Source organism: Alosa alosa, chromosome 11 (genome assembly GCF_017589495.1).
Source record: "Alosa alosa isolate M-15738 ecotype Scorff River chromosome 11, AALO_Geno_1.1, whole genome shotgun sequence".
Classification (NCBI taxonomy): Eukaryota; Metazoa; Chordata; class Actinopteri; order Clupeiformes; family Clupeidae; genus Alosa; species Alosa alosa.
The window spans coordinates 7,476,036-7,491,855 of record NC_063199.1 but is presented as its reverse complement, the minus strand read 5'-3'; the positions used below and the strand labels follow the sequence as shown (position 1 = coordinate 7,491,855).

The window sequence follows — 15,820 nt, the reverse complement described above, 5'->3', positions numbered from 1 at the left end:
GAGAGAGAGAGAGAGTGTGTGTGTGTGACAGCAGTAGTAGATAGTGTCCTGACTCAGTGAGAAGGGGACTGTGGTGAAAGTGCAGGCTGGGAAGGAGACAACGCCTTTTAGGGGGGCTGTGTTTGCACAGGAGCACAGAGAGATCTAAATATGCTGGAGGAATCTGGCTGATCCACTCGTACATGCGGCTGATAAAAAGATTCCTTGCCTTTCTCTTGAACACACACACACACACACACACACACACACACACGCACGCACGCACACACAAACACACTCCCCTGAGGGCAAAATAAAATCCTAAGTCAAACTGCCTTTTTTGCCATTTTCCTTGCCTCTCCGTTGTCTCATGTCATTTTATTTCTGCATTTCCGTTTCCCATACTGTATTTCTCACACGGTGGCTCACATCCTTTCCTTTCGGCTTCACACTCATATGCCCTCTTTCAGCTCTCCATTATCTCTCCATCACACTGCCCCAGTCAACAGACCGTCAACAGAACCAGCAGCTCATCGTCTTTTCTGTTTGTGTGCAAATAATACATTCGGTCATCCCTTCCAGGCAGATGTGCTGAAAGGTCTGTCCCATTACTGTATATCACGGAGGTTTCATTGACAGTATTTTCCCAGGCAGACTTTAGCCATATTTTCTCTGACAGCCATTTGCCCAAACATGAGGAAAAAGCACCTGCTCTGGCTTGAGGAGAAAACAGCAATCAAAGCAGCAACATCCGTTAAAAAGTGTCAGCTCTTCAAAACGACCCTTCAAGGAAATGCAGCAATCAAATGAAGAAATCAAAATTCAAAACCAACATTTGTTGGACTGCTGACAGAATCACAGTGATGGCCACCTTATAAAACTTCAGGGATGTTTTTAAGAAGGGGGCGGGTCGAGACCTTCAGCTGCGGCACAGCCTCTGGTTTCAGCTCTGGGGACGGCGCAGTTGGTTAATGGACATCGTAAAAGGTTATTAATCCTGCTCAGTGTCTCTCGACCATTAACACTGATAAATGGACACCATTACGGACCGCATATGCCAGGACAGAGTCAGGCGCTGGTGACTGCATCGGCTGCTGTCAGGATATTTCTGGGGTTTTCATTTTCTTTCTCTCTTTCTTTTTTTAAATAGTTTGTTTTTTTCTCATCTCTCCACAGAAGACATAGAAAAGTAAATCTGACTTTCTTTTATGATCTCCTCGGGATAAAAATACACATCCTGCTGAAAGTCACTTCCAGCAGGATGATATCCGCCCAGCATCAGATCCATTCATGAGTCAGCTGTAATCAGTGTGTGATGGTTCAGGTGGTTATGTGAATCCAGTAGATTGGACTGCGGTTTCTATATAGCGGATGAGGACACATTGTCTGTCGGCGTCCACCCTGAGGCAGAGGTTTCCTCTCCCCTAATTTCGCTTTGGAGGACACAAGGCCAGAGCAGAGGAGTCTGGGATATCTGTCATCATCAGCCAAAAAAACTCTTTTAGTCTGCTGAGAAAGTACACCATAAATGTGTGTGTGTGTGTGTGTGTGTGTGTGTGTGTGAGTGTGTGAGAGAGAGAGAGAGAGAGAGAGAGAGAGAGAGAGAGAGTATGTATGTGTGTCTGTGTCTGTGTATGATACAGTGCGTCCCTGCCCTAGTTTTGCACTAGCCCCTAAAACACCTGGGCATCTCCCTGGCTCAGACTCAGCACTGGCTGGCATGAGAGACACAATACTAAAACAGCAGATAGTGCCCTGATGCCAGTCATTATGCCAGAGTGGCATCAGCTGTCAGATCACAGAGCCTTACAGCAGGCTACAAAGGCCACAATCCTACTGATGTGAACGCTGTCTTGACAGCCATGTTGACAGCATATCAGACAGAATATCTTCAGCTACAACTGGACAATGTAGTAACAGAAAATGCTCTATACATTTTTCTAACCCAAAATTCTATGGCAAAAGTTGGAAAATATTTTGCTGAAAATTGCATGTTTACTAAAGACTATGAACTAAATGATAAAAGCATTCAATACAAATATCAAATAATATCTATCTATCTATCTATCTATATATCTATAGATACATAGATCCACATACATACATATATATCTCTATATATAATATCAAATACAAAAATATAGGATTACACAGTTGATATCCAAAAGAGAAGTGTATGCTGCACACCAGATAACACCCCACCCCCCCCCCACAGTAAATTGTCTATTTTGAGCCTGTTTTTCTGATCATGCATTACAGTAGTACTCAGCTATAATCTGATCAAATTGGATCTTGTTCAGAGTTAGAGAGTTAGTCTGTTCTCCTGGCACAGCTAGCGTGTTCATGAAACACCTTCTGCTAGAAGGAAGGCATCCTGGGACTGCTCAGGCTTTTACAGGCCACATCCATCTCTATGTTTTATCTCCTGTAGGCATGGCAGAGGCCTCTGGGAGGGAAAAAAGCCGACGCTGGCACTGAAGCCCCAGAGAGACACTCCAGAAATACGCCCAGATTCCAGACGAGGCTGTGGAAGGATGCCCATGCCAGCCACGCCACTCTCAAACTCAGCATCTCAAGGTGATTGGAGCGAGGGCATTATAAATAGTACACATGAGTATATGAATACACACACACACACACACACACAGTAAACATGGAGACCCATAAATCACATAAACTGACATAGACACACACACACACTCTCTCTCTCTCTGTCTCTCACACACACACACACACACACACACACACACACACACACACACACACACTCCTTGTTGGTGCCCCAGCCAGAGAGGATTAATATTGAACTAAACACTAATATTAATGCCCAACGCTGGAGGCGTGGGAAATCTTTCCTAGCCAATTCAGCACTATAGCTATCTGCATACTCATCAAAACAGACATTCAGAGGTCAACAACGATATCAGTGCAGACGCTTGTTTTAAGTCTGTGAGCGACCATGGACCATACTGGACACTGTGAAAGTTATAGAAGGCTGGTTTAGTCAAGACTCCTATTTAGTTTTGATTCTAATCCCAGGGACCCATCTCTGCATTTCAGTTCATCTTTCCAAAATATCTCGAGTTGGATTGCGATCCATTTGCCCTAAAGCCCACGCTGAAACAAAAAGACTCAAATGTGTTATGGATGATACTTTTGATGAATAATTCATGCTGTTATCTCCAGACTTGAGAGGCAAAGTCCAGGACAGTGCGGAATTTTTCCAATCAGGTTTAATAAAGTGGCGGAGGTGTGATGCATACAGTTGCAACAGTTGCTTTCGGGGCAGAGTGATGAGGGACTGTGTATGACTGGGAGCCAAGCCAATCTCTCAGAGCAGCAATTTAATGCAAATAAGCTGCAGTAGTTGTATTGTTGTTCCCTTTCCTTTCCTGATTATAGGAGATACAGGATTTATTATAGCAAAACACACACACGCACACACACACACACACACACACACACACACATACACACACACACACTTTATAACCAGAAGTACTTCAAGAGATAGAGAGGTGCAGTGAGTGCCTCCTTGCCTTAAGCTGACGGGTCAGACGGGCCTTAACACAGGAACTGGCCCCCTACCTGCCCTCGATTAGCACGTCTGGCACCTAGCGAGCTTGCCTTTGGGGCCAGTGGGATGTGTGACACTGTTCCTGTGACTGTGAATGGCTTTGGGTGCTCTGACGAGTGAAAAACAGCAACAACAATCAAAGCTCCAGTCAAGATGGATCCCTCTCTATGTAGCGTAGTCCAGGGTTGTCAGTGTAGATCTCAGCACTTGAATGACACATGGTAAAACTCTGAGCTAAAAGTACACTCCAGCATCTCAAGAGGCCCTGCTAACGTCTATAGTCAAGTAATGTAGCCCCATCATACAGCATATGGCTGGCCTTACCAGGAAGGTGAAGTGTAGGCGACTGAAGTGGAGTGTAGGGACTGAAGGCTGACAGATGATGACTGAGTCTGCTTTGCCCCCTGGACAGAGGCTCACCCAGAAATTAATCTGACTGTCCACACCAGGCTGGGATGACACCCAATCTATAGTTTGCTATAATCTAAAAACACCTCCCCCTCAATACATACACACACATACACACACACACACACACACTCCAGCCAGCAGGGTGACGTGTCATCAGGACAGAGATCCACTGTAAGGACAGCGGCGCACACGCACACACACACACACACACACACACACACACACACACACACACACACACACACACACACACACACACCCACACACACACACACATTTATCAGCCCAACAATCCACAGGGGCCACTGCTGCAACACGGCCGTCTATCTCCTCCCCTCTCCCAGAGCTTCACACTCGACATGGAAAAGCTACTTCACAGCGCTGGGGTGTCTCTGGACAGAATCTATGCCTCAGCGAGTCCTGGAGTGGGACGGTGGTGGTGTTGGGGGGGGGGAGTTTTTGGATGGCTCAAAGTGTTTTCAGTTAATCAGTCTGTCTGAAAATAGCCTGTGCTCAAGCAAGGCACTCGGTCCATGCCACCCAGCTAAGTGGGCTGAATTAATGGAGTGCTATTTTTATCTGTTTATCTTTCAACAGAAGCTTGATAAGGGGAAGCACTTTTTCCCAAAAGTGTTGCGGATGTAATTTGGTTAGAGACTATAAACACTGCATGACGTCTAAAGGCCATGATAAATATCTCACAAACTCACGGCCTGAGCTCCCGGTGCATGACTGACAGAGTAGATACTTTCATCAAAAGTGACTCAGTCCCAGTCATTTTTATCAGCATTTTAACACGACCTTGGGCACCTTTCACAGGTCTATCAGAGCTATACAAAGTACAGGTGAAAAGAAGAGAGCCAACAAGGCCAGTGAAGGCCAGTCAACTCCCTACAGGTTATATGACTGCTCTATTTTCCCCATTTTTAAGTCAATCACATGGCCTTAGAGCTCACATACACTAATGCACAAAACACACAAGTTCATAATAGGTGTTTTAAAACTTGGATTTCTAAAATCCATAGTTTGAGGCTCTTGGAGATACAGCATACAGGAGTTTTTTACTTTCGTTTTCTATAAAAGATAGAAATATCTGTTGGTTTTTCTTGGACATTTCATGGACATGAAATGAGTCGTAAGCTACTTCTGCCCAGACCTGTTTCCCATCTGTTTACCCTGACTGGCTTAATATTTGTTTTACCGGAAATATCGGATTATTCTGACGGAACAGACAGGTTAAGCTGTGCCACGTTATCACGCCACGAGTATAATACCCCATGAAATGGTGTGGATCCCGAAGCAACATCTGAAAGAAGCTTTGGGAGACCCAGAACAGCAGGCTGGCTTTTAAAATCAACTTCCAGTTCTTACTCATCATCCAGCACAGAGCTCTTAGAGAACCTGTGGCCATAAAGGTGTTGGCAGGTGATACAGACCCGAGAGTAAAAGTTAATGGCATTGCGAGGATAAGCCTGTTTGGCATAAACCCCAGACAGCCAAACAAGACAAGCTGCTGGATGTGAGAAGTAAGAAGATGTTCGGCCCACATCAGGGCCAGGTTTGTAACAGAGTCAGGCGATGCTGGTGAAGAGCCAGTGTCCCAGGCTTGCCCTCCGCATCTTAAATCAACCCCCAGCCACCACACATTATCACCCAGAGAGTAGCAAGAGAGGTCTGAGGTAGCCCCAGGCCCCACGTGTCACAGCGGAACTCATGAACCCTGAAAGAAGGATTAAACTTCATTACTCTGGGAGTACAGTGTACTGGCACTGAATAAAACAGCATATCATCATATTATCTTTCTAATACTGCATATTGTCTAAAGCTAGTAGTTCTGTAGTAGAACCTGAAAATAAGCTTGTAGCATGTAATGCACATTTAATACCTGATAATCACTTTTTATTACCGGTATATAAGGTACAATACCATCTATAGTGCCTTCCAAAACTAATCAGCCTGAGCTTGCTTACCTGCATTACTTTTCCACAGTTTACTGAGTCTCCTGCTTCAATGTGAATAAGGACAGAGGATGTGCATGTCCTGTTTACCTGTAGTGTATGCTCAGGTGAGCACATAACCTCTCCCCACTCTACACACACTGCACAACCCCCAGGGGTCCAAGTCCCAGCAGCCCACTGCAGACACAAGAGGAGCCGTGCCGCAGTGACTGAATCAGCACAAACAGGGCCTCCACTCAGCTGCTCCCCTCATGCCCAATCTCTCATTACACCCAGCTGCAGTGTGTTCGCTACACTATATGCAACATGAGTTAACTATTTACATCTCCAGTGCACAATGACATATAAACATATACATGCATTTACGGTAGTGCTAATTACAGCAGGGCTTTTGATCGCAATGCAGTTCAGCTGCATATAGACTACTTAGCAGTTGAAAAAAACCCCATCTATTTGTGTATGTAATTGTCACGATCCAGTATCTGCTCTAATAAGCACTGGTCAATGAAAGTGGGCTAATTTGCAGATGAAGTTAAATCTACGAACACTCTCCCGACACGGTAAAACCTCAGTATGTATTGCCTAGAGGTACCCACCTACGGATGTTCTCCCCTTCACCTCCAGACAACCTCTCTGTCTCCTTCTCACCTGCTGTCTCAGTTTGTCTGTAGGGGTTTATTCCTTTTGATGCACCTCATCCTGACTGAAAACAAGTGTAGTTGTAAAACATTACTTTCCCCATATTTTATCTCTGTGGAAATGTATTCTGCGGTTCTGGGTGTGAAAGACAGAGGGGGGTCAGAGACAGAGTGGGATCGATATAACCGGTCTGGGTAAATATGAGGGAACGCCGAGCGAGTGGGCGGCCGCATCCTCCTCCAAGCGTTAGCCAGCATCTGAGGCCCAGCGGGGGGGCCGTGATTCGATCAGCGTTGACGGGCTGGCATGCAAATCAGCCAAGCCAGGCAAACCCTATTTACATTCACGTCACCTGCACCGCCCCGAGCAGCAGAGCGACGCAACGTAACGTAGCGTAGCAGGAGAACAAACAGGGGCCGGGACAGGACCTGGAGAGATAGGACCTAGAGAGCCTTCAGTGCCAGACTGCTGGAAAAAACACAAGGCTGCTAATGAGTCTGATATCAGTGCAAATCTCTTTGCATGGTGGCCAGCAGGGCTGAGTCACAAAGCCAAAAGGAGGGATCAAAAGTGAGCTGGTGTCCCCTTCATGATACGACCTCTGGATACAAAATATTTATTTTGTTGCAAAACTGGGTGGAACCGACAGTTATGAGCCATAAATACAATGGTAGAGGGAGATGCCTGAGCTGAAGCCATGCGCTGCGTCCACTGCATTAGATTAGATTAGATTAGATTACTGCATTGCAGAGGGAGGTCTACCGTAATGTACTTCAGGATGCTGATGTACAGTGTACTTGCACTTCAACTTCAGAGTGAAACTTTGAAGATGTTTAACTTCCGAATGTCGAGTCCAATTGGAGAGTGTCATGTTAAAAGGCAGGGGGTGAGGACCAGTCAGGGCTTGGGATGGCAGTCAGGACTCTGCACAACGTCTGTGCATTCTGCACATTGCTGACCCTGCTAGGGCCACAATCAAACGCCTCTGTAAAACCCCATGCGTCCCCACTGCAGACAGAGCAGAGGAGCTCGCTCAGAGGAAACCAGCTGAACGCACAGAGGAAACATTTCTCCCTCTGGGTGCAGAAATATAAAAATACTCCATGTTCCTCACACACACACACACACACACACACACACACACACACACACACACACACACACACACAGACAGCCTGCGGTGGATGGCCTGTGGCCAGCATGGCCCCTTGAGATGGGCGCTGGGTAATTGGATTTGCCAGGGGGGGTGATGGGTGGGGCGCACAGGAGTGCAGCAGAAGCAGAGCGCTGAGCGGACACACCGGAAGCAGCGGTCACATCGAGGCTGTGATCTGTGCGCCTTCCAACTGTTAGTTCTGCCTGAGTGAAACGTTTGTTCAACTGATTCAATCTCCTGCTGCTAGAGTATGAGTCACTCCCCAGAGTACACACACACACACACACACACACACACAATATACTTCTTATTGCACACACACACACACACACACACACACACACACACACACACACACACACACACACACACACACACACACACACACACACACACAGTCAAGTATAAGATGCACTGTTAAATTGCCTGATCTTATGAACTCAAGTTAAAATTACCACCACATTAGGAGGTTGAGAAGATGACCACTGGCCAGTGATCTGGACTTCTTCTCTTAGTTCAGCTCTTTAAAACCAAGCTGAATGTACATTAACCACACAAAGCAACACACACGCACACTCATGCACACACTCACACACACACACACACACACACACACACACACACACACACACACACACACACACACACACACACACACCTCTCTCTCTCCCTTTCTTTAGTACTGTCATGCCAGCCTCGATCTGTCCTCACTGAGTGATTAGAGTGTCAGTCCGGGTCAATTTCAAAGCTGCCCACTAGCTACTGATACCCCGTTGCCACGGACACTTTCAGACCGCTACATTTGTCAACCGTGGAGCTCCCACATCAGAGGCAGACCCACTGAAATCCAATCACGCTGAAATAAGAATACTCAAAGTCATCATGTGACTCATCTCCCTCATTTAAGGAATTGGAGAGTTTAATTACTCCATTGCTATGGTGGTGAAAAGGGTGGTGGGTGGTTGTGTGAGTGTGAGTGTGTGTGTGTGTGTGTGTGTGTGTGTGTGTGTGTGTGTGTGTGTGGTGTGTGTGTGTGTGTGGGGTGGGGGGGGGGGGTGTGGTGCTGAGGATTTGAAAAGCCAAGCAGAGATGGAGCTGCTTTTCACAAGACCACCACTGTAAATAATGTTTCATCACCGCAGCAACAAAGACACATTATTCACACACAGAATTCCGAGCTCTCTGGAATGCAGGCCTCCCACTGGGTCGTCTTGCTGGACAGTCTGAGTCGGGCGCGTTCCCACACCCCTCTATTCCCTCTCTCATTATGGATTTTTATTCTTTCTCTCTCTCTACTTGGCATTGTCTGCACAGGCTCCCCAGATGGCTGCCGACTCCGGTAGGCACATGGCCCATCTTTGGCGTGGATCCGGCAGGGTCTATCTAAGGGTCCGCTGCTATCTGTCCACCCCCTCTCCTCCCCAGCACCCCACAGCTACTGCTTGCAGACCACACCACAGGCTATATTTGCCAAAGGTTGGCCCTTGTAAACATGATGTCAGTCGCAAAAAAAAAATTATCAGTATGTAATGACCAATAGACATAGGGAGCCATGGTAAAGATAAACTCTATAGGGCTACAGATAATGTTAAACATTTATTTTTTGCCATGTGATATCACATTTAAACAATGTATCACACACACACACACACACACACACATATAACAGTCAGATCAGGGCCCACAACCTTAAATGGTGTACACACCTTATCTGTCGATACTGTGGCCAGGTGTGACTCATGTTCATGCAGTAGTTTCATTGCCTCTGCAACAGTGTGCAGTGCTCTAGGGAAGGGTAGTCAATGCCCTGTGGCCATTATCAGGGCCAAAACACAGGGACACCTGGGGCACACTTGAAACGCTGTGTCAACACGACGTCTAGGCCACTTCTCATGGAGATCTGTAGGTGTGCTTTTCCTCGCTCGGAGTTGACACATCAAGCACACAGCAGGGATTTACACATGCCAGGCTCACTAATGTGCACAGATAAACACACACACACACACACACACACACAGAGGCTTAAGTGATCTGATTTTGCTCACTTTGCCATCTTGTTTGAGGAATCTTCTCAGTCAATCTGCATCAACACTAGCAGTGGGGAGTCATGCACAGGCAGAGAGACAAGCCTACAGACATGGGCCAACCGTGTCCACATGCAGTAGCTACCCTCTGAACTGCACTGTGGGTCTTTAAACCATGCAGTGGGTCTTTAATAGCACACAGTGCTGTGCGAAGGCTTAATGAATGTTGGAAGTCCAGCATGGTCAGCAAACCCAGCATGACCGAGGAACACACATTATATTCCTACTGACACAGTCTACCTACACACAGAGGGGTGCAATAAAGGTGTGCACACACATACAGTACACACAGACACACACAAACCAAATTTGCACAAGCACTCATATGCCAGTGTTTCCCATACATTGGCTTATTTGTGGCGGCCCACCACAATATCTGACCACCACACAATGATTTTCCATGTTGTACTGTTTAAATTGGATGGAATTCGTTCTTTGAAGCGCTATGTACACCTTTGCGCAGCCTCTCCTTGTCTCTCAACAAACCTACATTCACATTTAAAGAAAACATTAACAATCCTGCAATTGTTGGCATAAAAATCGACTGGCTAAATTGTGCTTAAATCTGCATCATAACCACGCTGTGCTAATTTGTTAAAAACTGTTGCTTTCAAGTTAATTCTGTAAACCTACCACCACAAATAGAATTGAATTCTGTGGGAAACACTGTATGCTTAAAGGAAAATTAACTAGAGTGGTGGACACCGAAATTTTGACGATTGGTCCTGTCTCGACTTTTCTGACTAGTTCATCCAAAACAAACCAGAACAGGGACTCAAAGTGCTAAATACCAGATTTTTCCTTTAAAGACGCAGATAAATACAGAGAAAATCAGAGTAATATCTGAACCCAAACTCACAGACTGTTTACAGACTGCCAGACATTCTACAGGCTTTCACAATCACAACACAAACACATCACAGGCTGTCAACATTCTACAAATTCACAGAGCGGCAACATATTTTCTAAAGCTGTCCGCTGAATCTAGAACTGACTGACTGTTTTCAAACTGATAGTGAACTACAACCTAAAACCGATTCAGAATCAGAACAGTTGATAGTACTGTCCGTGACCAGCATTCTTCCTCTTCAACATCTAGGCACACTCTCCAGTGGGTCTTGGAGCTCCAGCAGACCTACCTCACTGAGTTTCTACCCCAGGAGAAGCAGGGCTTCCCCAGACAGCAGGATAGCATCCTTCAGCTAGCCAAGAGCCCACCACCATACATGAGCAAAGAGGATGAAAACTCTGCCGCCCCGCTCTCTCCCGCTCCTTTTAAATAGATGTTATTCTCTTATGATTTCAAATGACCCTTCCGAGTTGAGGTTCAAGGATGAAGACCGAAAAGTCTTGCACACACACACACATACACACACACACACACAGAAGCAAAACATACTCTCTCACTAACACTAACACACACACACACACGCCTTATATGTGGCTACACAAGACACACACACGCTACACAACACACACACACACACACACACACACACACACACACACACACACACACACACACACACACACACACACACACACACACACATCTGGATCATCCCTCTGATCTCTCATCTTGCAATCCCCATTCTGTTAGATACCGAGATAAACACACAGACTGTGAATTACTCCCACAGCGTCTCTCTCTCTCTCTCTCTCTCTCTCTCTCTCTCTCTCTCTATCTCTCTCTCACACATTATCTCTCTGTCTCTCTCTCACACACACACACATTCTCTCTCTCTCTCTCTCTCTCTCTCTTCACTTTAGCAGTCTCTGGGGTCAGCAGAGGGTTCCACTGTCTGGGGGGATTAGTGGATTGTTCGGAGGGGGAATATGAGTGAGGAGCCTCGTCAGCCGCCAAAGCCCAGTTCATTCCTGGGCCAAACTCTTCCAGAACATGAGATTGATGAGCAGGATCTCTCCAGGTCATGGTTTTCAACAGCTTGAAGGCCCTTGTGATTTAGTACATTGTATGTGAGCTTAAGATGAAAGTGAGCTGTTTGAACTGCTGTTGAAGTGAACCAGTGGAGGAAACTGTTATTAAGTTACTAGCAGAGGATAAGAGTCCAGCTTCAGAAAGTAAAAATCCAACCATGTATTGGATCTACCTGTGCACTTAACACAGGTGATCTCACCAATTAGCTGCTCTACCTGGCTGAATGTGTGCTAATTAGAATCAGCTGGTTTAAGTGAAGGGTTGGCACAGATACAGTATGAGGTAGGACTTTTTCTGAAGCTGAACTTTTCCACCTCTGGTTACTAGACAGTGAATGTCACTGTTTTGGTTCTGGGTTTTGGGTGTGTGCTAGCGGTCAAGAGCTGGTCAGCCTGACTGAGGCTCACACTTCTCTGGAATGGCCTAGTGGTTTTGCATATGAGGAAACAAACGGTGTTTGTGTTTTAGACATGCGGTTTGAAACAGGATCAGCAGCAGTGTAATCTTCATGTGACATTCAGCCATAATTCCACCACATGTGAACAACATCACACTCTTCCCATTTTAGTGTGTGACAGTCCTCGCTGACAGTCCGCACAGGCTGGAGACAGCACTCTGACAGAGTTACTCAGGAACCTGTCAGAGCCCAAGAGGAAGCACCAGAGGACACCATAACAAAACCCACATGAGACCCAGACTGAAGGGGCACATCTCACATCACATCTCAGCAGCTAAGCACACGCAACAGACCCCGAAGATACTTTCTCAAACACAATAGATTGTTGTTGATCCACTAGAGCACAGAGGCAATATCCTGGGTTAATCCATAGAACACACACAACAGACCCTAAGGCACTGACTCAGTCACAAACATAGTGAACACTCTGCAAATGCTGGAGGGCTCTCAGGGTTCCAAACAAAACCGCGTGAACCTTGGATCATTGACTTACTATCTCAATTAGAGGACACTGCCCAGATGTTTGACCATCCTCTTTGGTCTGTACAAAACAACATTGTCTAACATCAGCTAATGAAAGATCATTTTAGCTAATTAAATATCCATTACGCACAGGTGTTCTTTGCATAGCCAGCAAACCTTTTTTATGGAGATGATATTCAACCAGTGAAAACTGAATTATAAGCATAAAATACATCCCACTAAAATGGCAATTTTCTCTGTTAATAAGCTTACATGAAAACAAAATAACAACCCAATGAATCGGCAAAGCTTAGTAAATGATAATGCAGCAGGAGCCACAAACTACCACAAACTATCATTCAATTGGTTGCTTTCTAATGAGTGAAAGTGGGTCTATTTGTGCACATGTGTGTGTGTGTGTGTGTCTGTAAGTGAAAGAGAGAAACATAGAGAGTGCTCTCTGTCTGTTATCAGTTATTCTATTTGCATGCTGGCAATGGTTAACTAGACAGAGCCTTAGGCACATGACCGTGGTCATTAACCCAGGGGAGACACATTTTCTTTTACACACACAGACATACACAACCTTTGTCACTCGGACCCGCATTGGCACGCTTTCACATACTACATCATCCACTGTGATAGTCATTCTCTCTCACACACTTTAACACACATCCAAACACACCCACCACATCAGCACACTACAAACACCCTTTTTACACCCTGAGACTAAGACATCTGCCTCTTTTCTATTTAGAGAAGTACTACTGGCCATGATCTCATAGCCAGATACTGTAGACATACATATTATTTGGTGTCAGAGACAATGAACATTACACAACACCATGTACAGCCATTAAAAAAATTGGTTGATTGCAAAATACCCGGCGCTGCACCCTAATCTCTGCAAGCCATGACAAGAGATTAAGGCAGGACCAGGACCTTGTTTGAAAGAGCTGAACTCCACAGTCAAAGGCCTCCCATCTGTCGGTATTTCACCTTTACCTGGACAAACAACTCAGGTCAGTGAGTCAACATCCACAGGTGAAATGAGCGTCCTGTTAGCTGAGAACTCACACCTGGAAAAATAGGAGAAATCTCACAAATATAGACACAAAGGGCAAAATGGCCAGGCAGTCTCCCACAACTGAATACAAAGGGATGGGAGGGGGTGAATGTTCTGAAACACATCTGGATGGTTCAAAGGTTGGTCCTGGCACACCTGGAAAACTGTGACACATGTGTGACACACAAACACACACCTAGCCAGGTAGGTCCCAGACAGTTGGCTATGCATGCATGATCATGCCCTATATCAAGTCAGGTGCTCTGAGGTAATAACAGATAAGGGAGGAAGCGTGCATTCTCAGGTGATGACAGAGTCAGGCCGTATGAGGTGAATGGTGTGGACAGCATGACGGCTCTTCACTCATCACAGAACAGTGCTTTCATCTCACATTCCACTACCATTACTGTAGACAGTAACCACTTCCACGGCAACAGGGCATTTATCAGTGTGTTTCTAACTATGTTCAGTTTACAGGTTTCTAAGGTTTCTAAACTGCACAAATCTGGTGATATACTGTAGGTGAGTTGACCTTCAATATAAACTTATCAAGGTTTCAAGTTCAAGCAAGTACAAGCCTTATTTTCATATACTGTATATAAATTAAACTCAATTGCATTCAGTTGTATTCAATGCTATTTCTAATGATATTTCGTTTCATGGTAGACACGATTAATAATGACATATCACTGAGAGCCATGTGATTTGGCCTTTTGGGGGTCACGCTGAGAAGGCCTCCCCGTGAACACCGTAGTGGGAAGTACAAAACCGCTCCATTCTGGATGGATGACACTGGCACAGAACTTCAGAGTCGTTTGGGGAGAGTGGTGACTCAGTGAGTGTGCAAGTTTCCAGAACACTCACACGCGTGTGTCAGAGTGTGCAGGAGTGCACTGCACGGCTGACGTTTCCACCATGCTTGTTTTTCAGCGGGACTTCAAACCCATTTCCAGAGATGTACACTACAGGGAAGATGTGTTTGCAGAAAAGGAGATGGAAAGGTAAACCTCGTCTGACACAGACAGCGAAGAGGGGGATAGGGAGGGTAGGGGCTGAATCAGATGCACTGGGGTTGCCATGACGTCAGCAACAATCTTAAGCATTTAGTGTCCTACAAACAGGTGGTCTTTGTAGTGTAAACTAACTGCTGCTGCAGAGTAGTATAGTACAGTCAAGTAATCTTCTCTGCAGCACCATTGGAACCCCTGGTGTGAAAATGCATCTTTATAAATGCAATTGTCAAAGCAAGTAAACACAACTAGGAATTAGGAATTTGTCATTTTGCTTGGGTTAATCCCTAAAGAAAGCCAGTATGCAAATACACAAATGCTCCATAACTGGGTCAGTACACGGTTTCATATTGTTCTCATCTACAATTACACAGTGTATCCACAATCCCTTGTAGATTTGTGTATGCTGACTCGGGGAAAGTGACAAAGTGCATCTTTGCCGTCTCTCTCTCTCTCTCTCTCTCTCTCTCTCATGCCAACACACACATACACAGTATATATTGGCAAGGACTGGAAGTAATGACTCGACTCATTTCATGCGCCATTACACTGCTGATGTTTTATCATAAGGCACATCTAGGCCTGTATGGAGGTGCTGCCAAAGACATAAAGCAGCAGTAAGCACCAAGCCTCAGCAGCCCTTCCCCATGGTGGCTGCGTGGTCACAGATGAGGGCTGTTTCTGTGTGGAGGGCACTTGTGCTGGGAGAGCAGCGGAGACGGAGACGAATGCTGCTGATGTGCGCCGGGGCTGGGGTCACATCTGCACACGAGCGATAGAGCATAATTATCTGATTAGCGCCGTGGGCAGAGATGACGAATCAAGCTGATACACGACCTCCCCCGATACACTTGCTGTCCCCCGGCCCTCTCGCACGCATGCGTGTGCACACACACACACACACATACACACACACATACTTATACACTCTCATAGCTCAATTTGGAAACCAATTCCAGAACAATACCCGTTACCCACTCAAACACAGCCCTGTACCCCTACATAAGCCTACACACACAGACGCACACACACACACACATACACACACAGCACCGAGAGTAAATCTCTGATAGACATGTGCA

The 15,820-nt window shown here is 45.9% G+C and overlaps 1 protein-coding gene across 5 annotated transcripts in view; it reads right to left on the bottom strand.

Moving 5' to 3' along the window:
• The window catches only part of plekha7a (pleckstrin homology domain containing, family A member 7a), a 77,289-nt gene that overhangs the window by 38,486 nt on the left and 22,983 nt on the right, over positions 1-15,820 (bottom strand). The gene's annotated exons all lie outside the window — the stretch shown is intronic.